Here is a 21,060-nt window from a genome sequence, read left to right on the forward strand (position 1 = left end):
AAAGTTAAAGCTTTTTTTATCTTAATTCCCTTCATAGCAGTGCTTCTCTCTCCTCCTCTTCTCATGGGGACACAGAGGCACCAGTGAGAGCCATTGGCTTCTGCTTCTGTCAATCAAAATTCTGTGTGGGGGGGGGGTGCCTTGCCACATTGTGTGTGTGTCTATGGATGCCCACAGCCCGGGAGCTGGTCAGGAGCACACCCGCACAAGTGCCCCCTCAGTGCACAGCTTGCTGAAAGGGCACTTGAAAAACAGAGCAGGTAAGTATGACATTTATTTTATTTCAAGACAAAATGAATGATCCTTTAGAACCACTTTAAAGTAATATTGACAAGCAAAGCAGTAACAGTTTCCAAACTTTAATCCAAGACTAAACATTTTGGCTAGTCTGCAAAATGCATAGGTTGCAATGCACATGTTAAAAAAAAATGTAGTTTTTACCTAAATAGTAGTTTAGGAGATACAAATCAAAAATATTTTAGGTTTATTGTGTTTACCAAACTTGGATCCGATTTACAACAAAGTGGTCTTCGACAACTTTTCAAAGTAAAAAAAATAGAGCATGGAAAAAAACATCGTCTATAGCAGCCAGTAGGATTTTTGTTGTAATTTATCTATCTGCAATGGAGAAAGGGAAGCTGGAAGGTGATTGGTTGCTACAAAAAAATATTTGTATTCAGATGTCTTGGCTTTAGTAAAACGTGGTCCTTTTGTATGTTTGAACTGCTGCTTTTTTCTGTTTGTTTAAGCACTGTGCCACTGGGCATCATAGCACCCACACCCTCCCTAAGGAGACATATTTGAATGTTGGTCATCTAAGATATGATGTGTTGGAAGGATACACAAGGTTTCTGTAGAAGCATTCAACTATTTTGTATAATATCCCTTATAAACGACAATCTTTTTTTTTTTTTTTGTGTTATTCCATTTTAACAACCGGCTTCCATTCATATAAAACACATGCGTGGAATGAGATCTGAAAAATACAAAAGTGACTTTTAACAAGAAACACATTCAGGTGCTTGTGTGTGATTACTGCATTTTGGGTTGTAGTTTCTTTCCAGCTGTGTCTATCCATCTGGCTTGTAAATTGAGTATGTAAATGAGATCATCATTCAAAATAAGGTATTTACGAGATAATAAATAATCTGCGCTCTTGATTTGGCAAGAAAAATTATACACCTGTTAAAAACTATTTTCCCTAGACAGGTAAAACTATGTAATTTAATGAGCAGATATAGAGATTGCACCCGTTCTTTACTGACCTTTCACTATTTAATTTACATAATTTGAGATGCTAGGATCTTTTATATCCTGTTATATAAAAACATTTTTAATATGTTTTGAGTGCCTCCTGTACACTCAACAGCTTAGTTTATTGGTAAAAACTGGGATTACAGTGATGGAGAAATTGAAAGGCCAAAGGTGAAGTTGTCTTTTTATTAATTCCTCACCTCCATAAGTGCAGACCATCTGCTAATATACTTAAAGTGTTACTAGACCCACAACAGTAAAATCTGTCTATAGATGCAGAATAACATGCTTGTTATACTCACTGTGTAACTTAAGTGATTAATCCTCTGTATTGTGCAAAATGGCTGTGTGATCCTGTATGCACAGATCCTCCCCCTCCTGCAAGTTCACTCTGGACAAGTCCAGATAAGCACAGTAAGTGTAGTTCAGCTGCACATGCTCAGTTTGGTCTCTATTGCTCAGAGAACACTTCCTGGTTTTAGCTGAGCTATTCAGGTTGCATGGTAATAACATCACACATGTGGGCATGTATACAGTTCCTACATGATGGCCCAGTCCCTCCCTCCTCCTCCTTGCCCAGTAACTAAAAAAGATCACAGTGGGTGGGATGTCACACCTTGATTGATGGATGTTTTTTTTTTTTCTTGGAAGGGTGCATGTGATCAGCACAGGTCCAATCAGCACTGTCCAGACATATTCAGACAGAGAATAAGGATCTTGAAGCCTGATAGGACACTCGTGGGAGAAATGGAAACTCCTACACTCGCTGATACAATCCTTACATTAATGAATACATATCTGTTGCTAAATACTGTATTAAATGTGTCCTGGTTAAGACAATTCTACGATGGTTAAAATTATTATTAATATTGTTGATAATAGTATTAGTATTAGTCTTGTACATTTTAACATGTTGCCAAAAGCATTAAAATCCAACTATAGCTAAAAATATACTGTTCATATATTGTTTAGTTTTGAATATAGTAGGAAATGGTTAGATCATATGTCTTTAAAGTCCAAAAAAATACTGCATCACTCGAAGATCCTAAAACAACCTCTAGGGTGTAACGTAAGGGTAGGAACTGTGTCAACAGTCAGCTAGACAGAATAAACTTACCAGTAGGCTTTACTTGGAGTGTGGCCTCATTTTTAGATTTTGCCATCTATTTTAAAAAGTTTTAAATGCTTTTTGTGTTCCCACATTTCTACCTGTTAAATGATTTGTAATTCTGTACAGCCAATCTGAAAAGATTGGATGCAGGAGCTGTTTAGAAAACAATTTTCCTCCCTGCTCCTTCAATTTTTGAATTGAAGGATAGCAGATGGGAGGAGACCAACAGGGCCATCCACTAAGTGAATTTTGAGTGGTTCATCAGCAAGCAGCTGAAATGTGCTCAATATATGGCCAGCTTAAAGTATCACTAAACCCACATTGTTAAAAAATATCAATACATGGTGTAATACTTGCTGTTCATACTCACTCTATGCCACTATGGGATTAGTTTTCCGTGTTTTGTAAAAAACCTGGTTGATCCTACTGTTCTCTATCTCTACCTTCTGTCTATGTCCCCAATTCAGCTAGAGATTTTGCAGAGCAGTGTTGGCAGCTAGTGCACAAACTCAGTGACAATGAGTCACACATGTGGGTGTATACACAGTGGTATATGACAGCTCACTCCATTTCTTTTAAATTAAAATAATTACAGTGCCATCATCCCCATACAGAAAGAGAGGGGATAATGTAAGGTAAACAATGTATCACTTTAACCACCCTGGCGGTATGATTGTTTCCGATTTTAGGTGCTGGAAGTGGTACAATTATTTTGCTAGTAATTCTTAGTATGTATACATATATATATATATATATATATAGATATATATAAAGTACAGTAAAACTGCAGGAAAGGGCACTAGGGGGCATACTAATATCAGTTTATTTTATTTTGTAATGTAATCAGTGTGTTTGTGTTTTTTACTTTTCAAATTTGCCGCCGGTTCCACCCCCCTGCGAGTGTCAAGCTGTAGGAGATGGAAGCCGGGGCTCACAAGCATCGGGCGGAAGATTCGGCCGCCGTATGCCGAAGGGACACATCGCTGGATCCCGGCAACAAGGTAAGTAACCCTTCTACAAGGATCCAGCGATGCTCCCTGGCGGTACCCCGAGTGTGGCTCGGAGTTACCGCTAATGGCACTAAAATTTCACCCCGAGCCACACTCGGGAATACCGCCAGGGAGGTTAAGGCTAAAAAATGTTTTTAGACAAATACTTTTTTTATTCTTCTATATTTTGTATATATATTTTTAAATATATTTTTCTTCTTCTATAATTTTGAAAGGACTGTTAGAATAAAAACATGTATTAAATGTATTATATGCAAAGGCATGCCTGTTATAAAAAAAAAAAAAAACATCCATTTACTGATAAATTCTTTATACTGTATACAGTATATGTAAACATACAAGCAGCATATATTACTTACTTAGCTTCAACTTTCACGTCCACTGCTTTTGTTTTTGTGGGGCATAATCTTGCTTTAAGGCTGCTACAGAACAATTTATACAAAACCACAAAGACCACCCTTGCATTTACAGTACGTGTTTGACTTAGATTGGGTCTCCCCCTTGGGTAAATCTTTTAAGTAGAAATACATTCAAAAGTTTTTGTTTTGAATTAAAAATCTTGCCATTTTTTTTATTTTCTGTCCCACAGTCAAAACAGGAAATTAGAGAAAATTTCTCAGTCACCAGAACTGTTGGTTCTCCCATTGGAAGATTTCCCCTCTATTCCTTTTCTGGTGACAACTCACAATTTTGGGATTTTCTTCCAAATAAAGAAGGTAAATTTCCTCAATGGAGGCACAAACAGCTAAAAAAAAACAAAAAAAAAAACAGGTGTTCTAATCCATCTCCGCTCTATCCAAAACTAAAAAAAAAAAAAGTTTTGCCTTTAGTTATACTTTCAGGAACAAAGACTTTATTCATAACTTCTGCCAATCCACCAATTTTCAGTTAGACAGAGCAAGCATCTCATGTACAGCCCCACCTTTCTGTTCCTGATCAGAACACATTGCCAGATTATTATTGTTTTGCCATAGTTGTTCATAGTTATAGTTCGCCACAGTTACCTGTGAAAAATGTCTCCCTTCTCCTTCCCTCCTTCACCTGGCTCCCTTCATTAACATGACTAATAGCCTAGCCTAAACACTCAAGTTTTTGGAACCATCTCTGCTCTCTTTTGCCTGATTTATGTCTGTAGACAGCTTTATTATGTTTCCTTTCACTCTTCATGCAGCTTGAGTAGTCAGGCTATGAAGGAAGTCGATTCTTATTGCAGCCAGTTCTAATAAGATGTACCTTGGGGGAGTTGATTTACTAAAGGCAAATAGGCTGTTCACTTTGCAAAGAAGGTGCTTTTTTTTCCTTTAGCAAATTAACCCCAAAATATCTTATTAGGGCATATACTGTACATACATTCACTGTTTTCAACTGACAAGCTTATATTGACTTTCATGTGAACAGTATAGATAATAACAAAAAAGTGGTAATATAAGAAAAGTGGCCCATCATCTTTCAAAAGAACAACAAACAAAGCAAAAACTCTCGTTATTTACCAAAAATAGCTTCCTATCTTTGTCGATACTAAAATTATGGTGCATTTAAAAGGATTTCCTTGTTGCATATATTTTGTTATTTCTGGTAGATCAAAGCTTGACAACATTAGGCTCAATTCACTAAGCTAACACACCAGGAAAAGGGGCACAGGAAAGTCATGTGGAGTCAGCAAGGGAGAGAGCTGAATGGAGTATCTTCCTACTTAAATTGTTTAATAGTGTATGGATGCACCAAAAGGACGTAAGTGTGATGTCTTTTTTAAATGTGTTACAATTATTGGGAATTTACACTATGTGTGATTTCTTTGCTTTTTAACATAAGATGACTTTTTATGTGCATGGATGAGATACAAAGAGGAGTCAAAAACATAATTTGAGTACTTTGGGGTTGATTTACTAAAGGCAAATAGAATGTGCACTTATTAAGCTCAAGAGCTTAAGGCCCCTTTCACACAGGCGGACCGTTCAGATCCGCCTGTCCGTTTTTTTGGCGGATCTGAACGGTCCCCCCATGCATTCCTATGGGGCATCGGATGTTAGCGGAGACATGTCCGCTGACATCCGACCCGATCCGATCCGTCAAATCTGGACGGATGGAAACTCTATTTTCCATCCGTCCAGCGGACGTTGACATCCGATTTCCCCCATAGAGATGCATGGGGAACTGTCAGCTGTGTCTCCGCACACAGCGCGGAGACACAGCTGTCCTCCTGCTGCTCAGCGGGGGATCGTCGGCTCGATCCCCCGCTGAGAAAAACGGACTCCGTCCAACGGACGGAGTGTGTGAAAGAGCCCTAATACATGAGGGAAAGCTCTGCTGACTTCCATCATCCAATCATGTGCACATGATTGGGTATTCTTTGCAAAGTGAAGCTTTACCTCATTTATTAAGCAACTGCACTTGCAGAGTGCAACTATTCTAGTCTATTTGCCTTTAGTAAACCCCTTTGTGTTGCACTATGCATCCTGAAGGATCAATATATAGAACATAATTAGAGAAGCAAAGGAATGGATGAGTGTGGTTTCAACTCTAGGTAGAGAAACCCACTTTTTGTGGCGGAGTAATTTAAAGGAATATTTTTGTATATATGTCAGAAGGACATATTCATGTGTGGTTTGAAAAGAGTGGCCCATGTTTCAACAGTTGGAGAAATGACTGTTCTCATGCAATTTGTGACATAGAAATGTATGTATTTGGATTTTTAATATTAAGTATATATTTATATATTTCATGGGGTTGTTGTATTACAGGATAGAGTACATATTTTGCAGGTGCAGCTTTGGTTAGTTTTGGGGTTGTGCAGGTGTCAAATGGAGGGTATTCAATTACTCAAAACATGAAGTCGACATTGTAATTAGAAAAGAGAACCTACCTAATCTAATCCAAGATAACCCTTTGTACTCGTAAGGGTGCACATGCAAAATTGAACTCTGAGCATTTTTGTTGCATCTTATTATCCTCATGTTCAAGCTTTCTAAACTGAATAAATAGTAGACAAATGTCTGGAAGTCACTTACGGTCTTCTGAAAAAAGTAAATCCCATGAAAATAGTTGACTTTTTCAACATATTTATACAGGCAAACTTTAGAGATTAAGGAAAACTACTTCATAAAATGACACACAAAGTTGACATGTGCATTTATTCTCATAATTCAAATTAAAAAGAGAGCAGAAGGGACATTTTACCATCATTTCAAATCCATTAAATTAGAGGAGGATACATATGCAACTTGTCTTAATTAAAACTCCGATATCCAAGGTTTGGTGTACTTTTAGCGATTGGTATGTTTAGTGTTATAATGCCTAGATTAAAATAGGAGTATGACCAAGGCTATTTTTGTGGATCACAAGAGTGCACTTACTTGTGCACTCCTGTGACCCAGAATCAGCCAACAGCGGGGCAAAATTTCACTATCAGTTGATGTCACAGACACTTTGGACTCTGGATGTATCCTGACAATAATGTTGGGATACACCCAGATGCCTGACCGACAGCCAGCTCAGCCTCTCCCTACACCGCTGAGAGCCTGAACCAGCTGCCCCCACCCCCTCCAATGCCCAGTGCTTCAGTGAGTGCTGGAGAGGCAGAGCAGAAAGCAGTTGAATGACAATCACTGCTATTTACTCAATGAAGACAGAGAACACTTAGTTATTTTGCTTAGAGCCAGTGTGCATAGGATGTGTGCCAGGAAAAAAAGCTTTTTATGACAAAAAGGAACACTAAAATAAGACTACAGTTTGATGTTTGAACATATAGGAAAGATCATGTATGTATAGGTAAAATTGAAATGACTACAAATTTGTTCAGAACTTGCTGACTCAGCAAATCCAGCCAAAAAATGAACCATCTGATGTAAAAAGAAGTCTTCAGAAACCCTCACATTTTACCTCAGGATCTACTTGTATCTTTAGCAACAGTGTCAAAGAACATGCCTCTAGAATCAGAAAATGCTTGCACAAATTCAGCATGCATAGCACCTGTGCCAGGAAAAAACTTTTGATAACAAGAAGGAACATTAAAGTAAGACTACAGTTTGATCTTTGAACGAATAGGAAAGATCAGGTCCTCTATAACAATGTGCTCTGTACAGATGAATTAACAGTTGTTTGGCCATAGTAACAGTAGACATCTTTGATACAAGCTGAAGAGAACCTCAACTGTAAAGCAATGTTATGGTTTGGGGTTGCTTTGCTGCTTCAGGGCATGTGCTACTTGCAGTTATTTGGGTTGATTTTCTACAGGCAAATGGACTGATCACTTTGCAAGGGGATTTGAATTTTGCAAGGTCATTTTACTAGAGATGAGTGAATATGGTGAAGCTCAGCTGAAGTCCATCATCTAATCACAAGCAAACAAATATGCTGATTTTTTTTTTTTTTTTCTTGCATGTGATTGGGTATTCTTTGAAAAAAAAAATGAAACTTTACCACATTCACTAAGCTCTGGAGGAAATCTCCTTGCAAGGTAAACAGCCTATTTACCTTTAGTAAATCAACCCCAATAAATCAATTATGAATTTTGCATTATATCAAAATGAGCTTGATGATGCTCTAAAGCCATTTGCCCGAATGTTAAAGTTGAACTGGAAATTTCTATTTTAACACTATAATAATCCAAAGCACACTAATAACTTCACAAAGTAATAAATAAATAAAAAAAAAATGCCAAATCCCTGATTTTAATCTCAATAAAATTCTGCAGGGGGTTTGAAAGAGACATATCATGCAAGGAAACCCCTGCAGGAAATAATTTCTGCTAAAGCTGGCAAGACCATCTTCCCGAGACCAAGGGTGTACTTTTTCACAGTACACCACTATTGATGTCTTTTTTTAATAAACTATTGAAATCTGCAAAAGTTCCTTGTGTTTTTATTTAAGCTTATCGCCTTCTCAGTAGGCACTGCTTGAATGAAGAACTAATGTTTGCCTGTTCAAACATGTGGAAAAAGTCAACAGTTTCCAGATATGCACTGTCTATATTAGGAACATCATCTTTTCACAATTAGCATATTTCAGTAAAATGTTATGTTCAGGAGTCCCAACTTATTTATAGTAAGAAATAAATAAGGAAAAGTGTTATTAAATTTCTTATTACATTTTCTTTGCACTCCTTTCCTTACAGGATCCTTTTTTCCTTCACAAGACAGTAGTCTCCAATGTTCTTTATTCACTTTTCTGCTTGTTCGTCAATGAGGTTTGATGAAACAGGAGAGAACAGCAGAAACACAATGAAAATACTGGGAGCATGCGCATTTGGGAGTAATTGTGTTTGCGTTCCCCAACCAGAAGTTGGGGGAAGAGCAGCACTGGTTAGAAAGAGTAGTTGGACATTTGAAAAAAACTAAAAAAAGTTAAAAGTGCAACAGATCAATAACAAGGCAATTTGGGTACACAGTTAATATATTTACACTAAGAGATTATTTTTATATTAGGTATGTAATTCTACTTTAAAGCAGAATTCAACCAAAAGGGGAGCTTCCACTAATCCTCCCCCCTTTACATTTGAGACATAATTTTTTGGGGGGAACGGGTATCTGTGAGATTGCCACAGTAATTCAAGTGGAATTTCGCCCTCCTACATGTCACAGGTCCCAGAAAGCTGTGGGGCCATTCAGATAGCATGTGCAGTGTGCAGCCAGCTGTGAAGATGCAATCAGTCACAGCTGGGTGCCCACAGTTAATATATTTGTTGCAGGGACTGAAGCCGGTGAAGAAACTGGCTGGGTGAGGACAGCGCTGGATCCTGGGACTGGTGAGTGTCTGTTTACTAAAAGTCAGCAGCTACAGTTTTTTTAGCTGCTGACTTTTCATTTTTCCACAGGTGACTGAAGAACTGCTTTAAATGGATTTTAAAGGCAGAAGGATTTTTTTTTCTCATTTCTTTTTCATTCTATGTATTAAGATAAAAAAAAAACTTTCCATGTGCAGCAGCCCCCCTCAGGCCCTCTAATACTAACCTGAGCCCATCTTTATCCAGTGATGTTGCAGGAGTGTCTCAGCTGCCCAGGACTTACCTCATCATTGGCTGAGACAGCAGCATGGCGCGATTGGCTCCTGCTACTCTCAATCAAAATCAGTCAGCCAATCAGGAGAAAGGGGGCAGGGCCAGGTTGCGGCTCTGTGTCTGAATGAACACAGGGAGCTGTGACTCAGCTCGGTTGCCCCCATAGTAAGCTGCTTGCTGTGGGGGCACTCAACAGGAGGGAGGAGCAAGGAGAACAAAAGAGGGACCTGAGAAGAGAAGGATCCAGGCCACTCTGTGCCAAACCAACTGCACAGAGCAGGTAAGTATATCATGATTGTTATTTTTTTTTTTTATTTTTTTTTTTTTAACAAGACTTTGCAATCTCTTTAAGTCAAAATGTTTGTGGATGATAAATATTAAAACAATATTTTTTACATTGTTTTTTTCTTTTAATAAAATAGCAATGTACTTATAACATTATTAACAATGTACACAATCAAAGTAACATGTTATATAAATTAAGAAAAATACTTTGTAACAACTTTAAAAAGTACATTACAAAAGTAAATTTCTTTAGCAAGTTCAAATATCATTTTTCTTTAAGCCAATAACCTGCATAAACTATTCTACCAGCCTTTTTGAACTGGTAAAAACTTAAAACTGAATGATTTTTATTTCTATTTAAACTATATATATATATATATATATATATATATATATATATATATATATATATATTACAATATTTCCATTTATTTTAACTTACTATCTTTATCTTTAAACATGAACTAAACATGAGCTTGTAAATTGTTTAAGACCAGACTGATGCCTTTTAATAACTCAGCATTATTTATGTGTCCACGCCGCAAGTACATAATTATCCCAGTGTTCGTAATTGAATTTATTTGTCATTTAATATAATTTTAATGCAATTCTTTATTCTTATTAACCACATAAAGCTGTTTTCTATGGCTCTTTTTCTTTAGGCTGTCTACAAAACAATTCTAGAAGTGCTGATAAGTTAAAATGATTTATGGATAGTATCCTTTACTTCAATCATATTTATTGCACACCGAGAAAGTAAATTGACTTAACTGCTGAACCTAACCAGTACAGATTTAATATTTTTCCAATTTCAATCCAAGTCTATGAGAATGAAAAACACATTTAAGAGCATAACATTTAGAATCCAAGAAATGATAGAGCACAGTTGCGGAAAAAAGGCAAGCAATTTAACTTGACAATATACAATAATTTGGTAAAGAAAATGAATCTGCAGCACCTAGACTTGAGAAATTTGCTGTCATTTAACTTAGTGACCTTATTACACTTTTCCTACACTGCAGTTATTACGGGATTGTTAATGCATTAAGCAAAGATTGGTCAAGGTGTTCTTCTGCTGTTTTGGAACCTGAAGAGATAAAGGTAATGGAGTACATTAATGTAATGATATTTCCGTCATTGTTTTTGTCAGATCTTGCACTGCAAGTTGAAGTATAGGAGACACCATGTAAGAAATTTGCAAAGCAGACTGTCCATTTTCAAAAGAACTGTAGTATTGCTAGGCTCCTAAATATTTTTCCTGTAGTCTACTATATAACAATAATCTCTTTGATAATGGGTTGTTAGTTGTGTGGCTTGGTATAGGTTTAAAAAAGCATCCAAGTGAGTTTTTACCAAAAGTTCTATGAACATAAAAATGACTAATTGACTGGTGTGGAAAATCATCATCAAGCTACAAAAGACAGTTTACAGTTATCATCATCCTATTTAATCTTACAGTATATACAGTATTTAGGCTATCTAGCTCTCTAAGGCTGTCTTTCATTGTCAACAGTCATAAAAAAGTATATTAATCATTTACCTAAACTTTATCATCAACATTTGTGTTCTCCTTATCATCATTAAACTCCCTAAAATCTCATATTAATGTAATTTTAAAAGTAATTTTAAAATTCTAAATATGTAAATCTGCAGTTACATGGATATAATACCTAGTGATCCTATTACGAAGGTCCTTGTTTAGGCACCTCCGGTGATAACACTCTTGTTATACCCCTGGCTTCCAATGGAAGTGACTATTTCAATACACTTTACTCAGGCATGGCCCACCATTGAAATTATCAGCAAACTAATCCTAAGAAATGCCATGCAGCAAAGAGGCTGCAGGAAATCAGCAGCACTGAGATGCAAAGGATAGAAAATTTAAAAACAAGTAATTTATTTAAATGCTTTAATAAACAATGTCTTTATGTTAAGGTTTACATCTACTTTTATAGCCTAGCATCCCCACCATCAACACTTCCATCAGTGTTCCATCAGTGTAAGTAAGCTTATCCACCACTAATATTATATTTGTAAAGCCTATACACCATTACCATCATATACCTATCCGAGGAAGGGAGGAGAGAAGGGGAGTTGGATTGAAAGTAAAGCTGTGGACAGATAATGGAATACTCAAGTATTTACATTTTTTTTTTAACAAGCAGTATATGAGTGTAAAAAAAAATCCAACATTTACTTTGAATTGTACAGAAAAGCAATTCATCCTCAAAATTTACAACACCAACTATGAAACTGCAATGTACAAACAGCAGGTGCTGCAAACTGTTCCAAAAATAACTGCAACCTGACTTCAGAGTCTCTGATTTGAGGATAAAGTACTCCACAGTACCTAAAGCTACAGAGGTCAGTATGTTTTTTTTTTTTTAAACAATTAGTATATCATGGCACTCTGCTAGTATAGGTGGGTGGTAAATGGGGATATTTGGAAAGAGGATGGTAAGGGGGAGGGGTGTTAAAGTTTCCAATCTGTAATGGATAGTAGGAGCAGCAACATTCAGTGGCTGCCAACTGGAGCAAGGAGGGGCACTAAAGAACAAGAAGCAGGAGAAAGCGGTGCCAGCTTAGTGTAGCAATATATTTAATGAATTGAAAAATAACATAGTAACTCACTTCATGATAAGAGTAACACTGTGTGGTACAGGTGATGGTTTATCTGATTCCTTCCTGGCCCGTGCAGCGCGGGGTGGGAGCGGAGTGAGAGAGTTCCTGTGGGGAGGCTGGTTGTGGGCAGCTGTAGCCCGCAGGTCGGCGGCAGTGAAAGACTCACGGCCATGTTCCGACTTCCGGTTTCTGGCCCGTTGACATCACATCCTGTTGGAAGCAGGTCAGAAGGTGCGCGTGTTCAGAGCATCCATGCTCCTTCGTCAGGCTGTCGACAGAGCATGGATGCTCCGAACGCGCGCACCTCCTGACCTTCTTCCAACTGGATGTGACGTCATCGGCCGGAATAGCCAGTGTTACCCTTACCTTGAAGTGAGTTACTATGGTATTTTTTAATTCATTAAATCTATTGCTACACTAAGCTGGTGCTGCTTTCTCCTGCTTCAGGTTTTTTGTTAAGCCCATTTACTGCTTATTTAGAATTTGTAAATGCTTTTCATTCTATAGCCTGGCCATAGTTTAACTTTAAAGAAACTCTGACAAAAGTAATAGTGTCTTTGCCAATTCTTCTCCACTGCTCATTCCTTCATATCTAGTGTTTTCAGGTATAGGGAAGCAAGTGACCTCTTCCCGTAAAACAATGCTCAAGTATAGCTGCCAAACTATAGGTCAAATCAAGTGATGTCACCACTCTCCCTTGCACCTGACAACAGCTGTTACTGGTATTTTTGTGCAAACTGAGATAGGAGCAATGGGAAAGTACTGACAAGATGAGTATCAGTGGGTCAGTGGAACCCCCTAGCAAAAATACTGTCACTGTGCCCTGATGGGGCAAGGTGACAGTACCACTTTGTGGGAAACTGTTGCTGTGCCCTACATAGGGAACACAGGGGTTTAGTATTAGTTACTTTTTCAGTTTGGATAGAAATCGAGCCTGGTTAAGTGTAATTGTTTTTCAGGTGTCAGTTGCTTGCTGTTTATGATAATAATTAAAACAGTTCAGATTCTTAGCAACATGGATAAATTCCTACCTCTCACACCTTTCATCTCCACCAAATTTATCTGCTAAGTTTAATGAGTTTAGTCTTTATGCACGATGCATCAGAATCACAGAATATCAATTTGCCTGAATGCACCTCTAACTTGATTAAACTTCAGTTTTATTTGGAATTGCTTAAGGTGGAAAAAGCATGGTGGGCATTTAACAAAGGACATGCACAAAAGCATTATTTTTATTGGATTAATTGCCTCTAGAGGGTTTAGATGAGTAAGCCATGCAAGGTGTATTATATATCTTGTTTCACATTAACAGAAAACATGATTGTTGTCAACAGAAAAATAAAATTGAATTATTGTTTAAGGAACACATTGTGGATTGTAATCAAAAACTAATTTAGAAAGCCCATAGTATTATGCAGTTTTGCAAATGACTGAATTCTAGTAAATAATATGTGGGTTGTCTGGGAAATGACTTGAAAATTCTTTTTTATTTAAAGAACTCAACCAATTTTTAAAACAGTACTGGTAACCTATGCAAGTGCTCATCGATCTAACAGGGCAGTCAGATGCAAATGGTGGCATGATTTAAGCACCCTTAGGAATATATATATATATATATATATATATATATATATATATATATATATATATATATATATATATATATATATATATATATATATATATATATAATATATATATATATATATTGAGATTAGGATTTGGATGAGTAGTTGAGTGGCAAAATATCTTGCACATTACAGAACAAGTCCAATTCAATTGAATGTGACTTGCTAGTACTTTCTAATCTGCCACCCATCCATTATTGCAAAAAATAATGTTTAAAGCATATTGTCATTTGTCATTTCAAAAGCCAAAAAGTATGGCTGATTTTTTTTTTTTCAATATTTGTACTTTATGCTAATTTTTGAAAGGAAATAAGATCATAAACCAGTACAAAAAAGTGAGTTAAAGAAAGAGAAACATTAGACAAAACATGATATTTCCATCAAATAAAAGGAGTTGGCAAATAGGTGGTAATAGCACATATGAATGAAGTACCATCAAAACACGAGTACATCAAGCAGAAAATCCCAGGTTTAATATAATATAAATATGGACCAAGGATGTAGAATGAGAAGCAAAACATGAACTGTCTGAGAATGCTTAAAAACCTATAATGGTCAGATTTGCAAATGCCTGCCCATTCTCAAGGTTTATGAACCAGTGTTCCCAACACACCAGAAAATCAGCAACTGAATAAGCCTTGGCATTGGACTGTTCTGGTGCACTGCTGAGCTATAAAAATATGAACCAAAGCTGGCTTTACAAAGTAGTTAGCATAAAAGCAGCTATACATTTCAGAATACTGAATCCACTGCATGGAATGCATTATCAGCAGTTATTATCAGCATACAAGGTATACTAATGTATGTATTAAATGTCACTCTATATTTATTTAAATTCAGTTGTGTCGGTATGACTAACAGCCTTTTTTAGTAGACGTGTTAGTGGCATAGTAACCTCTATTGGGAGAGCAATGTTGCATCCAATTCTGCATAGAGAATTATCACAGGGTGCTCAGATACATCTACAGAAAATATTTTGTTTTTTATTGCCCTCCTTTTGAAAAAAAACATGCTATTTCATTGTGCCACATCAGCCAATTGTGAGTTAGTTTAACATGTTCATAAAAAGTATAATAAAAGATATGGAAATTTTTACATTATCAGCAAAGACGTATTATAGGTGAATTATATTCGACATGGTAAAATATAAATACCCACAAGATGAATTTTAATGACTCAAACTAGATTTCCATATTTTGAGTCTATGTTGTTTCCATCCTGCAGGGCCAGAAGGGAGATATATTTTAAAATATCTTTATGTAAGATTATTTACACACTTTGAAGGCTATGAATCAAAAGTTCTTGACAACACAACACAACGCAGGCATCCAGACACATCTATAATTCATTCACATGCATGCACATGAAAATGGAATCAAACGCATTATGTAATTAATATGCAAATGAAGATGCTTCTGTGTTTAAGTTGGCAAAAAAAGTACTAATGTATACATTGGTAAATACACCTATGCACAAAGGCTACTTGCCATTCATTTAGGAAAGATTACATCTTTCTAAGGAAACTCTCCACCCAGTAAGATTAAAACATTTGTGTAAGATTAGCATTGTTCAAGAGTTTTAAATTGTATATGGATACAGAAAAATAGATCTAAACCATTCAGTATTTTACTGCAAGCATACAGTTAACCTGTGCCAAGATCATACACTCTAAAGTAGTTAGATATTATAAACAATTAGTAAATTCACTTTAAAACAGGTCTTCACTCATCTCTGTATCTATAAGCATTGTGGAGAAATTGAGTTCACAACACAGTTATTGAAATCTTGAATCCTGAATTGAAACAGCCAGCATGTGCTTCTAAGATGTTCGGTTGGTTTTACACCTGTGCATTTTTCCTGATGCCCTTTCCATTGAAATCAATGTAAGTCGAACAAAACACGTCAACATGCATTGTCATGCATCTTTAAAGTGGTTTGTAAAGGCTGAAGGTTCATTCTATGCATAAAGATAAAAAAAACCTTCTGTATGCTGCCCCCCCCCACCTAATACTCACCTGATACTCACCTTATACTTACCTGAGCCCCCTCTCGAACCTGTGATGTAGACGAGAGCCTAGGCTATCCCGGGACTCCCTCTCCTCATTGGCAGATACAGCAGCAGGAGCCTTTGGCTCCCACTGCTGTCAATCACAGCCAGTGAGCCAATGAAGAGAGAGGGGGGTGCGAGGCTGAGCTACGGTTCTATGTGTTTTATGGACGCATAGAGCAGGTTTCCAAAGCAAGCACACACCAGTGCCCCCATAGCAAGTGGCTTGCTATTGGGGGCACTGGTCAAGGAGGAGTGGCCAGGAGTGTTGGCGGGGGACCCGAGAAGAGGAGGATCTGTGCTGCTTTGTGTAAAACCACTACAAAGAGCACGTCATTTTAACATGGTTGTTACAAAAAAAAAAAAATGAACCTTTAATATCACTTTAATGTGCTTTGCAAAGCAGAGTATAAAAGATGCCCTGACATCCGCTCTGCCTGATCACCACTCCACCCCCTACTATCAGCTAAGTAACCACACATAACACAGGTTGGAGTTTAAAGTGGTTTTAAAGGCAGAAGGTTTTTTTTTATCTTAATGCATTCTATGCATTAAGATGAAAAACCTTCTGTGTGTAGCAGCCCCCCTCAGCACCTCTAATACTTACCCAGCGATGTGCACCAGTGCCTCGGCTGCCCGGGACTCTCCTTCCTGATTAGCTGAGACACAGAAGGGGCATCATTGGCTCACGCGGTTATCAGTCAAAGTCAGTTATCCAATCAGGAGGGAGAAGGGTCCAAGCCGAACCACAGCTTTGTGTCTAAAAGGACACACAAAGCTGTGGCTCGGGTGCCCCCATAGCAAGCTGCTTGCTGTGGAGGCACTCAACAGGAGGGAGAGGAAAGGAGCGCAGGCGAGGGACCTGAGAAGAGGAGGATTTGGGCTGCTCTGTGCAAAATGACTGCGCAGAGCAGGTAATTATAACATGTTTGTTATTTTTAAAGAAAAAAAAGCAGACTTTAGTATCACTTTAATGCCCAAAGCAGCCTTTTATTAACAAATTATAAATTTCATATTAACACATCGACATATTAACATTCAGTACAGTGTTCCTGGAGTTCGAAAGTCCCTGTTGGCTTCCTAATGTACCAACATAAGTGAAATTAGGCCTTCAGATGCAGAAACACCAACTTGGAGACAACTTACTAATCACAGGTACCACCAACAAGAATAATGGGAGTTGTACCCAAGATGGGTCCTTGCAAATGTACCTTTGTGCCCATCATAAAACACACCTAAGCACCTCGTACCCCACCAGCTACTATGACACAATTGCACCAATCCAATACCCTTTACAAAACACCAAAATAACTGCCAGAAACCCGAAGAGAGGTAGGGAGGGTGGGCAGTTGCTTAGACGCAAGCTCTTTTCTGACTAAAGGCTCCCAAAAACCCGACTATGTACATAGCTCCTGAAGCTCCACCTGCTCCTATGCAATTCACCAATCCAGCAATCACCACTTTAATTCTGCTTACTTGTAAACCACCAAAACCCCTTCTATGTCAAACTCCTTCATACCCAGTCATGTCAGCCCTGCATCTTGGTTTTCCTTTTGCTTACTCTGGGTCTAAATCAAGAATGAGTCTTGACTTGCCTAATTTTAGATTTTATGTGTGTTATGCATCAATGGGCATGATGATGCACATTTTATTGCATGCACTTAGTGGTGTGTTTTGATGAGTTTCAATTGATTTCAATGGAAAATGCATCAAGCAAAAAAAAGTAAAATAGCCTTAGAAACTGGCTAAACCTGACTCCAGAGTCTTTGTTGTAATCTTGAGAATCTTTAAGAATAACATACACCATGCTGACTGCCTAGAAATGATAGGGGTGGCTTGTTTTAAAGCCCTATTACCCCTATAAAGAAGATGTCAATAGTTTACGGCTGATAGGATATCAATCTCTCTTAATAATTTAATAATTTACATGTATTTGCAATGCTTTATGGAACAAAGACTGGAGAACTACTTTAAAGCTTATATTTTAATAACAGTATGTATTCAGGAAATGGCTTGCTTAGAAAAAGGGAAGTGTCACTGGCTTGGCTAAGCCACAAATTAGTTGAAATGTCATTAGAAGTGAGAATAATACAACATCCATATCTTAATAAGGACATTTATAGGAAGGGTTCAGATACATAGTCATGAAATTAGGGTGTATTTTTGGGGGTTAACAAACATACCCCACTGTGTTTATTGTGTCCTTTTTTAGAACTATCATATAATTCATTGGCAACCTTATTTCTTATCATATCCTGTATTGTGCCTTTGTTATGAACCCTATTAAAAAGGAAGCACGGAAATAAACCTTTGAGTATTGTACTGACTTTGATTGTAATCTGTCTGTGTATGATACTCCCCGCAAAGTCTCTGATAAAGCTGAATTGAGGTAAAAGGGTTACTTTAGAATTTAGATAAGGTAAAACAGCAGTAATATAAATACAGGTCAACAACAGTTTAAGGTCTGGGCATAGGTGCGCTTTAACATGTTAATGTGATTTAAAAAGTTATTTTTAAACTTTTTAAATATGCAACTTTTATCAAAATAATACATGGTAGTCCTGCCATTAAATGGATTTTGTTCAGTCCCCAATTGTACCATTGCATTGTCAACCTATCTCAAGTTTTCCTGGTGGGCAGATATGGCAATACACATTGTGCGGGTATGGTCTGCTGTTGTCAATATCAAAAAGCCAGAGCAATGATGTGCAGCCAACACTGAATAACGTATATGTAGAGCGGAAGTGGCTAAACAATTTTAGAGGAGATCAAAAGCACTGAGATACAAAATGAACACAAGTATTTAAGGAGAAAAAACATGGTAGTTGTTTTCAATATACATTACTTATCCAGTTAGGGTTGTTGTGTGTGCAGATGGAGGGCCTTGGGGTGAAAGCACTTTCATCTTACTGCTACCAAATGTTTGTTTTTTTTATTACACTGATGCATGCACAGTACATTTGTACACTCCCTGCTTGTGGGCAGGGCTTATGACTGCCAAGTGGGGACTCAGAGAGAGGGCTTGCTAGCACCCCCAAAGACAGGCTGAGGCTGCCATTTAACGCAAGGTTGGCATTAAGGCAACATTGAAACACCTTGTAGTCTGTGGCCCAACTTCTGTACTCTTTTTTTTGTTCAACACAGGCATCAGTTTCTCATTGCTGTGCATTCTATGCACTACGGATAACAGTTCTTCAGTATGCGTCATAACTCTGCTCTCCCTGTATTTTGCAGCATTTCTTAGCTGGTAAAGCTAAACTTGTACTGGACTCTATCAGACCTGACATAAATTCATATATTACACTTGAATACTAGGAAGTTGTACTTCTGTACATAACCTGCTTACTTTTCTCTTTAGCCCTCACTCCATCTTTTGTGACTCCCAGACTGGGAACCTAGGCTGTTCCATGTTGTATTGTCAGACCCAATTTTTGGGTTCTTGTTGCTAGGGAAGGAGCCTAAGCACAAAAGACCCTTCACTACCAGGGCCTGCTTCATCTTTGCAAAGTCACTGCTTCCCAACCTCTTATGCACTCAACACGAGTACTGTAGTTATTAGCAACTGCAACATATCCTCCCTAAAATATCTTCACTGCATGTTAGACAATTGTACTGCTTCTTCTCTAACTTGTCTTGTCCCCTAAGCTATGCATACACTGCACCCTTTGAAGACTGTTATCAAGTAACTTCAGACCAGGCCAAGTTGAAAAACCATAAACATTCTTTACTGAAGTTGTTGAAATATAACAAATAAGCTGTTCAAACAATATTTTCAATACACATTCCTGTACATGATCTTCTAAGATAGCACACTGATGCCTATAATTGCCCCATTAGGTAATCATATCATATAAAGGTGAGAAAGTCCTTAAGTCCATGTATCAAAAACATAAGTCAATATCCCTGGAACACCAACTGGTCTCCCACAGGGGTGTTTAAGTACAAGAAGTAGTTCACATCCTAAGCAGCATTATGTTCCCTAAGTGGGAAGCCTGTGGACCGTACATTGGGCAGTCTTACTGTGGCATGCCCGACAGGGGATTTCCTCCCCTTTTTATGTGTTTGCCCCAGCAGAGGGTGGTACTTCCCTAAAAAAAATCACATAAAAACCTGACCAGCAGTGTTAACCCTCAGCTCCCAGGGAATACCACCTCAGCAAGGCAAACACAACTAATAACTGCTACATGGTTACTCTAATTCTAACCATAGACATCAATCGAAGAAAAAAAAGAACCTTTTAATTAAACATAAACAACATCTGTAAAAGGAATTCTGTGAATGGAGCTAACTGAGTTCCAAGATAATGTAACTCCAGCACAAATGTGCCTGCCCAGTGGGTGAATTAGGAAGATGGAGAGAGAACAGCAGTGGCGATGGAGTGAAGACAGAGACCTCATACCTCCCCTCACTGGAGGAGATCAAACACAGAGGTGGTAAGTGTGCCACACTTGCACATTATGGAAAATGCTAACCAACTAACCCCCCTCCCCCTAAGTTTGGAATGCATTGCAAAGGATTTGTAAGTGAAACATCCTCTATAGGATGATCCCATCATGTTGTTTAGGTATCATCCAAGGTTAGCATATACTTCCTAGACTCTTGTCTGTGGATGACATAAACATGCAAACCTGCAAAACTACACATGCTTAGTCTGCCAGTGCAAAAAATCAACATCACTTGCACAGTTATATCACCCTGGTGACATCATATCACCAAACTTCTCTTTTCAACTTTCAGAGGCTATGTGGTACCTAGTTACCTAAGAAGACCCCAGAAACTACATTTATAACAAGTACAGTTGTTATAAAAATGATGAAAATCATACTATTGTTAAACATTGTGAAGAATGTATTTATGATTTGTTTTAAGAGACTTGATTAGCATGCCTGCCAACCATTCAAACAAACATTGACAAAGACTGGCCATACATGGTTACAGGAAAGAAATTCTCATGATTCCCCCATCAACACTGACAATGCTGACAGGGGAATCCCTCCTGCTGAGCTATTGTCTGCTCCCGGCAGGGGGCGGTTTAAGGGCAGGGGAAGACATCCTCACTCATGGCTAGCAGCTTAACCAATAATTGTAAAATAATCTGCCAGGCTGGT

General features: G+C 37.8%; 1 protein-coding gene across 10 annotated transcripts in view; it reads right to left on the reverse strand.

Annotated features, from left to right (window-relative positions):
• ROBO2 (roundabout guidance receptor 2) overlaps positions 1–21,060 on the reverse strand; it is a 1,381,003-nt gene that overhangs the window by 965,119 nt on the left and 394,824 nt on the right. The gene's annotated exons all lie outside the window — the stretch shown is intronic.

The sequence above is a fragment of the Pelophylax lessonae genome (assembly GCF_965119305.1).
Source record: "Pelophylax lessonae genome assembly, chromosome: 2".
Classification (NCBI taxonomy): Eukaryota; Metazoa; Chordata; class Amphibia; order Anura; family Ranidae; genus Pelophylax; species Pelophylax lessonae.